The following is a 15,524-nucleotide window of genomic DNA, read 5'->3' on the forward strand; positions in this document are numbered from 1 at the left end:
GAAGCATTGCAGGCTTGGAGAGGAGCATCTGAGATAGTCAGGGACCCAAACCAGAGTCCTGGGGCTGGGGGTGGATCCCCCTGGAGCTGACATGCACTTCTGTATTTGGAGGGCTCTTAGGGGGAAGTGGCTGTTAAACTGGTCAGTCATAACAGGAAGTCCTCAGGAGTTCGCACCACCTCAGTCTTGTTAACACCCGTGATGCCATGCAGAATATGTGGGTTGTCATCTTGGGGCGAGTGGGGTCCCCTTGGCTAGAAGCATGGCAGCCAAGGCCAGATGACCACTTTGAAGGGGATGTTTTTGCCTGCCTGCGGGGCTGGATCCTACTGAAACCCCTGAGTCTGTTTCTTAAGAGCAGTTGCTTTTTGGGTTGGCAGGGATGGATCTTGCTTTTGGAGGCTGCCTTTGGTTCCTTGCACTCAGTAAGTTGTGGGGGTGGGGGGAAGTAAGTTGAATTTCCATCTTGACTCCACCCGGCCTCTCCCAAAGGCAGTCCGGTCTGCAGCACACATTGGCTGGGCTGTCCGGGAAGACCTACCTTATCTACCCTGTCAGCTCTTCCCTGGCCGGCAGGCTCCTGCTGGGAGATGCATGAGGGAGAAGAAGGGACAATTACCTTTTCGTAGGCAGGGCCTGCTGGTGGAGGTAGGGGAACAGCATCCCTCCTTGGGACTGGAGTGAACCTAGGCTGCTCGGCCCTGAAGAACAGAATGGGGTGTGTGTGTGTCTGTGTGTGTGTGTGTGTTGGGTGGTAATGGTGGTGGTTGGGGCATGTGATCTTCCTTACTGACTAAAGGCAAAAAGACATTTAATTGTTTACCTTGATGAGCAGATGGCAGACATCTTTCTAATGCTTTAGCTCATGGTGACACATACCCACCAGCCTTCCCAGAATTGCTTCTGTTGGAGTGGGTCCCTTGAGTGATACCAAAGGTAGAAGCATTGACTCCTGGAGGGTGGGGGTTGCCTGTCCAGGCAAGGGGAGGCTCCCATGGCCTTGGGAAGCTCTCCATCCCCAAACCTTGACCCTTTACCCCACCTAAGTATCTCCATGGGAAACACACGGTCTGCGATTGTAGCCGCCCAGGCGCATGCACGGTTATCACCACAAAATTGGATTTTCTGCCATCTAGGTTTTTAAGGTACAGGAGGAGTTAGGTCCAAAGCTATGTGGGAAAGGAACCATCAGGAGACTTTTAGGCCCTTTCTTCCAGGATGTTAGAAGATGGAGGGGCCTTGGTAATGGGCCTGTGCTCTAGGCTGGTGGGGGTTCCGGAAAGTGTGAGCCCAGAGCTGGCAGGAGACCTCCACCCCTCAGCTCCTCCACAGCAGGGAGGACAGGAGCCATGTAGGGATAGCTGGAGGTAAGCTTAGCCTACACCAAGACTACTTCCCCACCTCCTGTCCCCAACCTTGGGGCATCTCTGGTTTGGGGGTCCGCATGAGGGCAGGGCCTCCGTGGCTGTTGACCTGGCAACCCATGGTCTGACCCTCCTTGGAGCAGCAAAAGGAAATGAGCTGTTTTGGTCACTGAGCAATGACTTACTTCTCCGGGCCAGGAAGCCTCATTTTCAGGAGGAAGTTTGGGGCATACGGTACCTCACTGGCATTCTGGTGAAAGGAGCAGACATGAGATAGTTTTGCAGCCCATTGGATCATGAAGCCCTGGTTGCCAAAGGGACAGAGAGAGTCATGGCAGGAGGAAGCTTCCATGGCATGGAGGAAGAAGGGAGATGGAACCCTTTGACCTGGGTTCAGATCCCAGCTCCCTTTGTGTCAGCTGTGCCTTGGGCAGGTGACTCAACCTTGGATTTCTCATCTGTATCTCAAGAGGCGACTGATAATCAAGTGAACGGTTAGCAGTGACAGCTCTTCATAAGTGGCAGGTAGTCTGAGAACTTCGTGTGTGTGAGCTCATTAAATGCTCACGTGACCCCATGGAGCGTCTCTCATTTTCTGTATGGAGCAGTTGGGGTGCAGAGACGTTCACTCATTTGTCACACAGCTCGCAGTGTTGGGATTTGAACCCAGGCAGGCCAGCTCCCTCGTTGTGTTTCACCACCATGTCACCGGCCGGCGTTCTGAGTACGTTTGGCCCAGTCCCTGGCACATAGTAACTGCAAACTGACCGGTGTCAGTTCCCGTCTCCCTTGGCCCGTGGAGACTTTGTAGGGGCGCAAGAAGCAGCCAGTTGGATTAGATGACTCTGCACACACCCCTTCAGTGTCATGATCTCATGTCCCACACGGCCTAGGGTTGGCATGTTTGGAGGACAGTGCCTGGGAGGAGGGGCAGGCCATCCCCTTGGACTTTCCCCTTCTCTGCCTGCCATGGGGTGGCTTCTGTTAATGATCAACAGAGCAAAGGGTGCCCCAGGGCCACCTGGGGAGTTGGCCCTGTGCCCTTCTTCCCCGGGATCTCATTCCCCTGCACGTAGCCAACCATTTAATCACGTCTGGCTGGACTGCCTGAAACAGTGCCTGAGTTCAGAGGGGGAGGGGGCTGGGGAGACTACCCAGGCTCCTCACCTCCCCCTGCTGCCTTGCGGATGGCCCTTCTCAGGCTGGTTTCTGGGCTGGTGGGCACCAGCAGGGACCCCAAGAGTTGGGAAGCAGGACAGAACCTTGGCCTTTTCTTGAGGTCAAGCCGGCACTAGGAGTCCCTGTGGTGACCCACCTTTTGGTGGGATAAAGCCTGGATTACAGAAAACCTTCTGGCCTAAAAGCCTACAATGCTTTTGCAGGAGTCACAAAGGGTTACAACTGAGTTACTGTCGTGGGAAACTAGTCTCTGAGGAGCCAGGGCAGGGGCTGTCCACATGCCAGGCCAGGTTCCCTCCCCCTGCCCGTGAGAGCCAGCTGCTGGTCAGGGGATGAGGGTGCTCCCACCGTGGTTAGGCTGTTTGCAATTATTTCGACATGCTGGCGAAGGCCAGGTCTCAAGGTACAGAGCCTGGAGTGACAACCGTACCTGCGCCATCAGCTTGGGGCACAGTGAAAATAAATATTGGCAACGGCCAGATCTGAGGCAATTTTCTCACCACCTGGGGCCAATCAGGTAGCTGCCCCCTGACTCCCACTTGTACCTCAGGGAGAAGGAGGTCATGACCACATGGGACAGAGTTCATTTCTACCCACCCCAGTGCTCCGGGGGATGGGAGGCTCTGCTGCCCTGGGCGAGGAGCTGGTTTTGAAGTCAGAGGGCCATGGGTTCAAATCCCTGCTCAGGGTCACCCTCATTCTATGACCTCCGGCTAAAAACTTAGCAAGCAGCTTAGAGCCCCAGCTTCCTCATTTGCAAGATGGGATGAGGACGATGAGACGATGGTAATTACATCTAGTTCAACGGGTAAGCTGTGGTGTAGTCACACAGTGGAATACTATACAGCCGTGTAAAAAACAAATGACTGATAAACACAGCAACATGGATGAATGACAAAAACATAAAGTTAAGGTGGGGGGCACCTGGGTGGCTCAGTCGGTTAAGCAGCCAACTCTGGATTTCGGCTCAGGTCATGATCTCAAGGTCATGGGATCAAGTCCTATGTCTTAATCTGCTTCTCCCTCTCCCTCTGCCCCTCCCCTCTGCTCTCTCTCTCAAAAATAAATAAATAAAATCTTCTATTAAAAAAACGTAAAAACCCCATAAAGTGAAGGGAAAGAAGCCAGTCCAAAAGACAGCATTTATATGAAGTTCATAAGCAGCCCAAAGTGATCTATGATGACAGAGACTCCATTAGAAGATAGAGCTCATACGCGCCACAGCTCGCGAAGCCGCGTGCTGAAGATCCATGCACTTTACTGTGTGTGAGTCCCACAAACACGTAACACCTCTAGCGTTGTTATGTGTTCCTACAGATTCCAGAAAAGCGACATGCACAAAAAAAAATGAAATGAAATGAATTCCTTGCCTGTTTTAGGCACTCAGTACGTCGTGGCTGGTTTTTGTAACAGCCACGACCTGAGGATGTCGGTCCTGTTCCTGGTCCCTTTTTATAGAAGGAGGAAATGGGTTCAGAGTAGCTGAGTAATTTGCCGACGTGAAGTGGGATTTGAATTCGGGCACGTCGGCTTTTAAGCCTACGGAGCTGCCTGATACCCCGGACACCCCTCAGTGCACAGGTGTTGCTTCCTGAGAACAGCTCAATACACGGTAATCCAGACGCAAGCAAGCTAATTAGCAAATTAAAAATTTTAATTAGGAAATACAATCATCCGCATTTAGGGAAGGGTTTTTCACTTTGCAGATTCAAAATTAATCTCCTGTGGCTAGTTGTTTCCTCCCACACTTTGTGTGAGGTAGAGGGAGGCCAAGTTGGAGCCTGGCTGAGCTCTGAGGGGCTGGAGAGAGAAGAGCGTGGCTGGGCAGGCCAGCATCCTTGTCCTGGGATTCACCCACGTGGCCTGCCTGTCCAGGCCCATCTCTCCCTAAGGCTGATGGGGGCTGTGAGGCCTCCGAGGGACCTGCCCGGCCCAGCCTGCCTTCCCTGGCCCTCAGGCTCGAGGGTGCATGGAAGTCTCACGTGGCCGTCAGGGCACCACTTTTGACCTCTGTTCCATTCCACTCTTGTGGGACTTGGTCCCAGTATTCAGGCTTTGGGAAAATGTCCTTGGATCCTGCCTGAGGGAGATATCCAGCTCAGCCAGTAGAACAGTCCACCCGAAGCACGGGGGGCAGCCTCTTGCAGGGCAGCTCCGCGAGTGCAGGGTGTGGAGACTGCAGCCTCCGTGCTCTGGGAAGGGCCCAAGGCTTGGTGGGCTCAGGCAGCAGGGCAGAACGTCAGACGCTCACTCAGGATGGTCCCTCCTGAAACCTGGCACTGTTGGCACCTCACTCGCCTCCCTCTCATCCTGGCCCTGGCTGACAGGCCTGGACGTGGAACCCTGCTCAGGGACTTACAAGTTGCGAGATCTTGGGCAAGTCACTTAACCTCTCTGGGGCTCCTTTTCCCCTCACGGCATGGGTACAGGAAACACACCGTGCCCACTTTATGGGGCTGTGGTGAGAATCTCATGAGGTGGAGAGGAAGGAGTTTTGGGGATTCAAGCCCCTGGACAAAGGTGACATTGAGAGTGTGGGAGTGGCTTGTGGCCCTCTGGAGGGACAGAGCCCCTCCTCCACGGATCTTTTTGTGTCATAACCTGGTGCGCTTTGCCGATGCGGCCCACCTTCCGGAGGTCCTGCCTTGAAATCACGTGTGGTGTGTCTGTTGTAGGTGATTCTTCAAAATGTACATAATAAATATAAGAACACCGCTCCGTGTTTGTGGAGACTTACTACGCATGCCAGCTTCGGCCCTCCATCACACGGTCTCACTTGACAGCACCTATGAGCAAGTGCTGTTATTAGACCCATTTTCCAGATGGGGAAAGCCGGGCTCCAGAAGAAGTCAGTATTCCCAGTCACATAGTTGTACATGACTGAGCTGCCACCCCAGTCTGCCTGACCCCACCACACAAGCTCTCAGCCCCCACGCTCCAGTGGGGAGGCAGACGTTAGATGTTAGATGTTAGAGGTCACTCAGCAGGTCTGGGTTCTAATATTCACTCTCCCCTGGGGACCCACAGGCATGGAGAATATGTCTCCCCTCAGCCTGTCCTTTCTTGGGATGTTGCCCATCCTATCTGGTTACCTTCTCCACAGCCCAGAGGGTCGGGGTGGTGAGCAGAGGGAAGGCTCATTTTCTGCCTGTTTTATCAATGGGGAAACTGAGGTACAATAGTGGTGGGGAGTGCACCGGGATTGCCCTCAGTGCAGCAGCTGCTGTGAAAACCACGTCTCCGTGTGGGCTGTGCTGTCGGCTGTGCTGCCGCCTGGCTAGTGGTGCAGGGAATTCTATTTTCCCACTCCGAGGGTGTCATCCTGCCTGATGACTGACGGCGGAGAAATCCTGGCTCCTGCAGGAGCCTCCTCAGGGCTAAGGTCATGACGCTCTAACCAGCCTTACCGTCCACCTGAACGTGGGCCCTCGGGGGCTCCTCTGGAAGGCACCGGATAGTTGCTTGGAATGGTGCTTCCTTTTCTGAGAGTCGCTGCCTGTAACTATCCAGTTGTGTTCCAGCATTCCCCGTCCGCCCAAGAAAGTCATGTATTCCTGCTAATGCAGGGGTCAGAGGTAGAAAAACGGTAGGTTCTTGAGCTCCAGCCAGTCCCTGAAGCCAGTGAGGGCAAAGGAAGGAAGCACTGTCCATCATCTCCCACGCCCCCCTCCTCAAAACGTCCCCCAATTGCCTCAAGCTGGGGGCAGGAGGGCAGGGCTCAGGGCGGTTCATTGATTGGCTCCGAAAGGCCTGTTTCCTCAGGCCTCTTTCTTCCTGTGTTCCTGACCATTTTACTGCCCAGCCTTGAGTACCCTGAGGCATTGTGGGCAGCCAGGCGGTTGGTTTGGACTCAAGTAAAAGCCAAAATAGTTTTGGTTTCTGTGTTGTCCTTGCCTCTGCTGCTTTCCTGCTATCCTGCAGCTTTGGGTTTGGAGCTAAAGCCGAGTCTTCCTGCACGGCCGACGGCCCCCACGAACCGAACAGCGCACATCGAAGCCAAACAGGGCGCCCAGCCCCTTTGGTACGTGGTCAGATGTTCACGAGGATTCCTGGACTGCAGGTCCGCATGCAGAGGGGGTTAGGGAGCTGGGCTTTCTCTTCTTACACATACGTTAGAAACCCCCGGAGGACTGGGAGTCCACGCCAGCGTGACAGCGAACCTGGGATTCTATATTAGTACCACGGCCCAGGGGTGCCTCGACCGGCTGGAAGGCTGGAGAAGACAAGTCCCACCCTGGCCAACATTGGCTGATGGACCTGAGTGGCCACTTCTTATTTCCAGCCTTTCATTTCCTTGTCTTTGAAATCAGGGGGTTGGACCAGATGAGTTCTCAGTTCTATGATTCCACGAATATCTTAGAAAGCAGAACGCACAGAGCCAAACTTCCTTTGCCATGCCAAATGATGGGGTGCCAGGGCCAGCAGTGTCGATGCTCGAAAGCCCCAGCTACAGTTCTAGGCAGAAGGGAGTTGGTGCGTCCTGTGAATGATGTCAGGTGACTCCCATGGCAGGTCCAGGACTCTAGAAGTTGATTGTCGGAACCTCCTTTGAAGCTGTGGTTGGAAGCACTTCTACGAACTGGAGGGTGAATGCGAACATGCAAGTCATCGCCTCGGTATGTTGTGTTTTCCCAAACACACCATTTCAAATCAAAACATTGAAGCAACTGTCTTATGTTAGGATCGTTCTTTGCATTTGAACACGCTGCTTCACATCGTTAGCTGACCCGCTTCTGCGACACTTGGAGAATGAGTTACTGAATTTGAAGTCCCAGGGAAGTCGATTTCAGCTCATTTCAGGAAAGAACTGTTTAACAAGCTGAGCTGGCCTTTGGAGGTAGGGAATTTCCTGTCATTGGTAATGCTCACACCAACGCTAGGGGCTTACCGACCTCCCTCCCAGGCCCCCACCGTGTTCTCCCGCCCACCAGTCAGGGAGATGGCATCGTGATTCTCTGACACCCGATCCAAGGCAGCCCCCTCCTCCGTACCCTGTTGGACAACCTGGTTTACTATTTTAGTACTTATCACTCTCTGAAAGTGTCACACTCATTTATTTTATTTTATTTATTTTTTTTTTTTGCTAGGTCATCATCTTGCCAAACTCCAAGGTCAATCTGGAGAAGCAGGCACCTGGACCCTTGTTCCCTGTTCTGTCCCTAGCGTTGCATCTCCTGGCACTTAGCAGACGCTCAGCACATACTGAATGGATACAGTTTTGCTATTGGTAAAGGCTTTCTAGCTTCTGAGCCTCCCAGCCCCTCATCCTCCGGGATTAGGCCCCTCAGGAGCGTGGTGGTAGATGCTGGAAGGAGCTGAGGGAGAGTAGAGTGAGCACTGGGGATCGGGCGGGCAGAGACTTTCTCGCTGCCCATATCCTTGGGGGAGTCACCCAAACTTTTGGGGTCTTGCTTGCTTCCTCTGTAAAAGCAGAGGGCTGGATTCAGTTGTCTCAAGGCTCTTTCCAGCTGGACCACCTCGTGATTCAAGTACTCTGTGTTTGTACTCACTCCTCTGTTCTCAAACCGTTTGTTCAACTCCCTTTTATTAGGGGTTCTAGGGCTATTAAAACAGAAAAAAAAAAAAAAAACAAACCCACCCAACTAAGTAGCTTTGCGAAGTGAAGAGTAAACACAAGTGCAAATGGATTATTTATGCCACATAACAAATTACAAGGACTGCAGGTAGTCCCCAAGGTGACTATTTAATTAAATAATCCCCAGGTTAAATATAGATAGTTTAACCCAGTCACAAATTAACAACTGAGGATGCTTTTCCCTGATATACTGTAGCCACCTCACAATGTGCTCAGCTTCAATACACCTAATAATCTCTGATTTGAAATATACTTTATGAAGAGGTTTGTACATTCTTCCTTCTCTTCGGCCTCTCTAGGATGTGGAGAGTAAGCTTGGATGATTCTGTTTTACTGGTGAGAAAATTAAAAATAAGCTACTTTTTTTTTTTTTAAGATTTTATTTATTTATTTGAGAGAGAGAGACAGAGATAGTAAGAGAGAGCACAAGCGGGGAGGAGAGGGAGAAGCAGGCTCCTGACGGGAAGCCTGACGTGGGGCTCGATCCCAGGACCTCGGGATCATGACCTGAGCCTAAGACAGATGCTTAACCGACTGAGCCACAAAGGTGCCCCCAAAATAAGCTCCTCTTAATGACACCATGAAAGAAAGCAGCCCCCTGCAGCTGTTTCTGGCTGCCGGCATGTGCTGATGAGCAAGGCCAGAGATGGCTAATTTTTTGTTGGTAGATACATTTGGGACTGGCCTCTGCATATTCCTCTTTCTTCCCTACATAGTCCTCTATCTTTGTGTTTCTGGAAGAGATTTCTTCTGTATCCTGAAGCGTTAACCCACATGCTACCCACAACAGCCACAAAGTCAGAATTACCTCTGTGCTGAATCCATCAACACACAGATCGGTACTGGGTACTAATACAGCGTGAAAGGTGCTCTAATGGTTCGAAAAGACAGAAAATGTGATGGTTGTTTGTAAAGAGTTTGCATTTCAGTTGGGGAGGTAAGGCGTGCATGAATGAAGCCATCCATTAACGAGACTGGATTTTGTACTCTGATGGCATTCTACGCTGACACAACAAAAGACTAGCTTGAGATAATGGGGGGATAGCGCGGCTTCTGGTTCTTTGCGAATTGGGTGGTACATTTAGTGCCAAAGAGCCAGAGGAGGGAGAGGCTGGCGAGGACCGGTGTCTGTCTGGAAAGAGGCTAGCTTGCAGCTCCACATTGGCCTGCTCTGGGGGTACGGGAGGGTCCCTACAACTGCTCCAAGCCACCCGTCTCAAGGAACTGAATGTGAGTGGCACCCGCTGGAGCGGGGTAGCACGGTGGCCCTGTGTCACGAACAGCTCGGACTGCAGAGACCTAGACGTGGTAAAAAGATGGAGAGGTCTCAAGGTCACTGTCCACGGTTTGAGTCAGCCCTTGGGCCCGTGAAAATGTACTGTGCCTTACACAGTATTTCTAAATATTTTGAGCCAATATTTAAAAATCAAGAGATTTAAAAAATAAGAACCCAGTTTTCTGGCATCTCTTGAAACCGTGGTACCCCTGGCCAGGGGAGACTTATAGTCCCCTCTGGCATCGATTGAGATGCCAGTCACATGGATCTAAGCAGAGTCTTTTATTTATTTATTTTTTTTAATGATTTTTTATTATATTATGTTAGTCACCATACAGTACATCCCCGGTTTTCGATGTAAGGCTCGATGATTCATTAGTTGTGTATAACACCCAGTGCACCATGCAATATGTGCCCTCCTTACTACCCATCACCGGTCTATCCCATTCCCCCACCCCCCTCCCCTCTGTAGCCCTCAGTTTGTTTCTCGTAGTCCATAGTCTCTCATGTTTCATTCCCCCTTCTGATTACCCCCCCTTTCTTTATCCCTTTCTTCCCCTACTGATCATTCTAGTTCTTATGTTCCATAGATGAGAGAAATCATATGATAGTTGTCTTTCTCTTAAGCAGAGTCTTTTAAGACAGGGCTTGTGCTGTCAGCCTTGCCCCCGTCCCTACCACTCCCCGTAAGTCCCCAGGACCTCCTACACCTTTTTCTCCAATGGTAGAGAAATATTTCTCTGTATTCCCATCCCTACTAAGAGTAAGAAAAATAAAAGCCCAAGAGGGCTGTGTGTTTAAAAAAAAAAAAAAAAAAAAAAGGCAACAGGAAAAAGCCCAGTTCTTCATAGAGGGGAAGAACGTGCAAACAAAGGGCAGTGCTGTTGGAGGAATTTAGCCCACCGACCTCACTCATGTACAATCCTGCTGGGCCCCGTGCCAGCCCAGTTTGCGGGAAACTCGGCAGGTTGTATAACAGAGAGGTACCGCCTTAAGAATAGTCCTAATAGCTGAGGTTTATTAAGGGCTTATACGTGTCAGGGGTTACCTCACTTAACCTTCCCAACAAGCCTGCCAGATGGGTACTGCTACTATCCCCGTCTCAGAGTGGGGAAACAGAGAGGTTCACCAACACGCCCAAGGTCCCACAGCTACTTGAGGGTGGAGACAGGATTTGGATACGGGCCTGCCGGACCCCAGAACCCATTCCTACTTCTGCTTCCTCTGTGCCGTGGTTCTCTAAGACAGATAGCCCCGGCCTGGGGTGCTAGACACATGTCGCGTGTGCGCGTACACGCATGCGCCGTAGCTCAGCACCCAGAGCGGTCGCGGTGCTAAGAGGCTCTCGCTAAGTATCTCTGAATGTGCGCGCTGGGCCCCGCGGGCCAGGGCTGTTTGCTCAACTTCTTCGTCTGCGTCCGCCATCCCGCTTGGGGCTCAGCTGGGGCCTTCTGCCGGATCTGGGCAGGGTGAGCTAGATGGGCGGGAGAGCCCCGCCTGCCCCACACCTTTCTGTTCTGGCTCTTCCTCGTCTCTGCGTCTTTCCTCCTCCACCCACCTTCACCCTCCGGACCACGAGCTGAGACAGCTGGTGGCCGGCAGAGTGAAGGACGAAGCCGCAACTGCTGACAAAGCCAGAGGGTGAAGGAGATGGTTCTTCAAGCCACTAAGGCGCTGTGAGGGGCTGTCCTGGGGTGTTCGTGCACAGGGGCGGTGGGGGTGGGTGCGAGGGCAGTGTCTATGCAGCTGGCTCCCGGAGTGGAGCCGTGGAAGCATGGAAGCAGAGGTAAAGGCTGACGGCAGCGGTGACTGGGTGTGGAAGCCTCAGCTCCGTGCCCACTGGTCTTAGTGGCTTAGAAGGAAACCCCCAGAGAAGGATCTGCGTGCTGGTAGTTAATTTGAGAGGTGATCCCAGGAAGCCCCAGTAGGAGAGTGGGGAAGTGAGTCAGAGAAGGCCAGGCAGCCAATAAAGGGTTTGTTTTCAAGTTAGTTATCACTGGGTTGGCCGGACCTTGATCTTGCTGGGAGGATCTAGGATCCAGTAAAGGACACACGCCTCAGAGGGGCAAGGAAGCTGGGTATTCGTACACCAACCCCTCAGTCCCGGGTTGAGGGTCACTTGGCCCTTCTGGCCTGCTGGGAGGGTGGCCAAAGAGAGCCCCCCAGGCAGAGACACAAGTACTACAGCTGGCGGATGGACAGGGATGCACTGACATGGGGAGGGTGAGGGAACTTAGGGGAACACCAACGCCCCCGCCACTCCCCCTCTGTCCATGTAGGTGGAGCTCCATGTCTGGGGCGTGGGGTGCTTTGCAGAGTTTCTACACCTGTCCCGTATCAATTAGCTTTGGCTACATAACAGACCTCCCCCCCGACTTAGTGGATTAAAATAGCAGTCGCTTATTTAGCTCACAATTGGGTGGGTGGGCCATTTGGGCTGGGCTTAGTTGGGTCATTCTGGTCTCAGCTGTGCTCCTTGTGAGGCTGAGGCCAGCTGGAAGGTGGGCTGGGGGCTGGCCGGTCTCAGACAGTCTCTCATCCCGAGGCAGGCGAGCTGCGGCTTGCACTCATGGCTGTGCCGGCACTCCGAGCGAAGGAGTGTAGGCAGGCGAAGGCTCTGGAAGCCTAGGCTTGGAACTGACACAGCATCACTTCCACCTCCCTCCGTGGGCCAGAGCAAGTCATCAGGCTTGCCCAGATGCAAGGGGTTGGGAAAAAGGCTCTGCCTCTCGGTGGGAGGGGCTCTCACATTTAGGAGGAGAGGAACATTTGTAGCCATTTTTACAAATGATCTATCACATGTCCCATGCCTTTAGGCATCTTGTGGTCTGGTGGACAATCAAAACCAGTGTTTGTTCTAGTCTTTTAGACATAGTAGGAGTCAGAAGCTGTCTGGATCAAGTGTGGGAACGTCTCTGTCCTATAATGTCCCCTCCCCTGATGCTTTCTGTTAAACTTTGTCCTTTCTTTGGTCATCTTTAAGAAAGCAATTATTTCTGAGGGATAGCACATTAAGCCTCTACTTATGGAGGCAGTGGTTCTGTGTGGGTGGGAAAAGCAGCAATGAGCTGAGTGGTGGACGTAAACCACCTTTGCTCCTCTTTTGGCCAGTGTCTGAACCTTTCCCCATGCTTAGGCCTTCCTAGGCCTACTGGGAGGCAGCAGAGCCCGCCCCCTCAGAAGACACGAAAGTGTCTTCCCTCTCCCGGCCCCTCTTTGCACCAGGCCGTGGGCTTATGACCTGGGCTTTGCCCATCAAACCCACCTGCCCCTGTACTCAGAAAAGGAGCTAGTGGGGCGCCTGGGTGGCACAGCGGTTAAGCGTCTGCCTTCGGCTCAGGGCGTGATCCCGGCGTTCTGGGATCGAGCCCCACATCAGGCTCCTCTGCTATGAGCCTGCTTCTTCCTCTCCCACTCCCCCTGCTTGTGTTCCCTCTCTCACTGGCTGTCTCTATTTCTGTCGAATAAATAAATAAAATCTTTAAAAAAAAAAAAAAGAAAAGAAAAGGAGCTAGTGATGTGAAGAAATGGTGATCAGTAAAGTCTCTCTGGAGGTGGTGTGAGTTCCGGGGGGCCGTTCTGGCTGTGGGACTAGGAGCTGGGTTCAGTGCCTGTGGCAGCAGTGTCCTCACTGGACAAGTCCTGAGGTGTGTATTAGGGGGGTAGATTCTGGCTGCCGAGTCTCAAACTTGGTTCTCTAGGTCTCCCACAGATTATGGGAAGTATGAAGTATTCTTTTAGTGAATTTCTATTTTGCTGGAATTGGCCAGACCCTATTTCTGTTGCTTGCAGATAAGAAACTCTAACTTATATGGTGGGGGTGGAGAGGGAAGAATACAGAAGGGGGGGCGGAGAGTTTGACAGGAAGGAGAAACTGGTTCTTTGTCACTCTTTTGCCTGATGAGGTCCTGTCGGGAACTGAAAAAGAAAACCAGCTAACTGTTTTTGAAAGCATGTGATAGTTTGTTCGTTTAAAAAAAATTTCGGAAGATAAAGTTTGCCCCTTTAAGAAGCCGGTTGAAGCACTGACGGATAGCCCTGAAAGAGAGAGGGGCAGATACGAGCCATAGGGAGGTTGTGTGCTTCGGGTCTGGAGCCCTGGAACCAGACACGAACGTCCGGGACTTGGTGGAAGGCCAGAGGGGGCTGTAGGAGGTGAGATGAAGCATGGCCGCGCGTCCCCGAGTGAAAGGACAGAGTATGAAATTCATTTATTTTTCTCCAAAGAGAATCCAGAGTTGGACGGGGACACGCAGCGACAGTGAAGCTGAGCAAAGAACACGTGTTTTTATTTTATTTATTTATTTATTTATTTATTTAAGATTTTATTTATTTATTTGACAGAGATAGAGACAGCCAGCAAGAGAGGAAACACAAGCAGGGGGAATGGGAGAGGAAGAAGCAGGCTCCCAGCGGAGGAGCCTGATGTGGGGCTCGATCCCACAACGCCGGGATCACGCCCTGAGCCGAAGGCAGACGCCCAACCGCTGTGCCACCCAGGCGCCCCAGAACACGTGTTTTTAAAGCCTGTACTTGCCTGGCTAATAAGCAAAATTAAGATACTTTCATAGAAGAAACATAGGTGAGTGGATCACGTAGGATATTACTGCTTCTCTTGGCTTACCAACCCTTACGGAACGTTTACTCTTAAGCTTGGGGAAATTTGGCCCGTACTTCAAGCGTAGGCGACCTCACCGGGAGGTGGTAGTTCACCTCTGTATGTAAAACGCAAAAGAAATACACTTACAAAAGGCAAGTCAAAGAGCGTCAGTGTGGCCCTGCTGTTTATCTTGACTGGAATCATAGTTCTTGTCAAGACAGGGCGAGGGTGGGGGGTGGCGGGGACAGGTGCCTAGCAGTAGTATTTCTTAGGCTGCCTGGGGTTATACGTCCGCCTTTGGTTACCCACCTCCCCACCATCGCGCCGCACACCTCCCGCAGGCCCCTGGCTTCTTCTCCTTCGCCACACTGCTCTTCCTCAGTTTACCTGAGCTACCCCCTGTTGTGTTCCTGCAGCACCATCAGCTCAGAAGAGAGCAAATTCGGGTGTTGTCCCAAGGCCTGCGTCTGCAGAACCGGAGTGGGCAGGGAGGAGGGAGACCCCAGGCCAACTCGCCTTCAGAGGGAGGAGATCCAGCCTGGAGAGCTAGACTTTGTGTGAAGAAAGGCTGAGAGGCTCTGGCCCATCCCCGTTCACTGGTGGTGTGGGTTTGCTGAATGGCGTGGAACGCCTTCGATGTTAAGGCATCCAATCTGCAGTGGGGAAGTGGAAGCCCCTCCTCACACCCCAGGAGGGAGAATGGATCTGGCAGTATCTCCACAGGGGACCAGCTGGGTGTGACCTGAGCGTGCCCAGTTCAGACCTTCATGGGTCAGGTTGAATCTGTGTGAGCGGCTTCACCTGCCGTTCTCACTGTGCGTCCTGGAAGCGAAAGGGACCTTCTTGGTGCCGCCGGCTGGGGATGCTCAAACACTCAACCAGCCCGGAGCCTTTGTGAACATTTGTGGAGCAACTCTTTGCCTTGCTGGGCTCTCCTTCTTCACCTCAGTCCCTGCTTACGGGATTTTTTACAGAAACTGAGGCTTCTAGAGATCAAATGGTTTGCCCAAGTTTACGGAGGTATAAGGAGTGGAAATCGAGTCTTTTAATTCCAAATACAATGCTGTTATCATGATACCTCACTATTAATCTTGAATTTACTCAAATATTGCATTGAAGAGAAATGATTTAGAGTAGAGATTTGTTAGTAGTCTTCCTTCAAGATGTTACACACTTGAGGAACGTTCCAGCCACTTTTTTATGGTATCACTTCTGTGATGATTAATTTTATGTGTCAACTTGACTGGGCTAAGAGATGCTCACATAGCTGAGAAAACATGGTCTCTGGGTGTGTCTGAGGGTGCTTCTAGAAGAGATTAGCGTTTGAATTGGTAGACCCAGGAAAGAAGAGAGCCCTCACCGGCGCTGGTGCCCACTGTAATAGTCAATAAGGGCGTAACTAAAACACAAAGTTGGAGGAAGGGAGAATTTGCTCTTTGTTTGAGTTGGCCCGTCCATCTCCTCTGGCCCTTAGACATTGGTGCCTCTGCTCTCAGGCCTTCAGACTAG

This window comes from Ursus arctos, unplaced genomic scaffold (genome assembly GCF_023065955.2).
Source record: "Ursus arctos isolate Adak ecotype North America unplaced genomic scaffold, UrsArc2.0 scaffold_25, whole genome shotgun sequence".
Lineage (NCBI taxonomy): Eukaryota > Metazoa > Chordata > Mammalia > Carnivora > Ursidae > Ursus > Ursus arctos.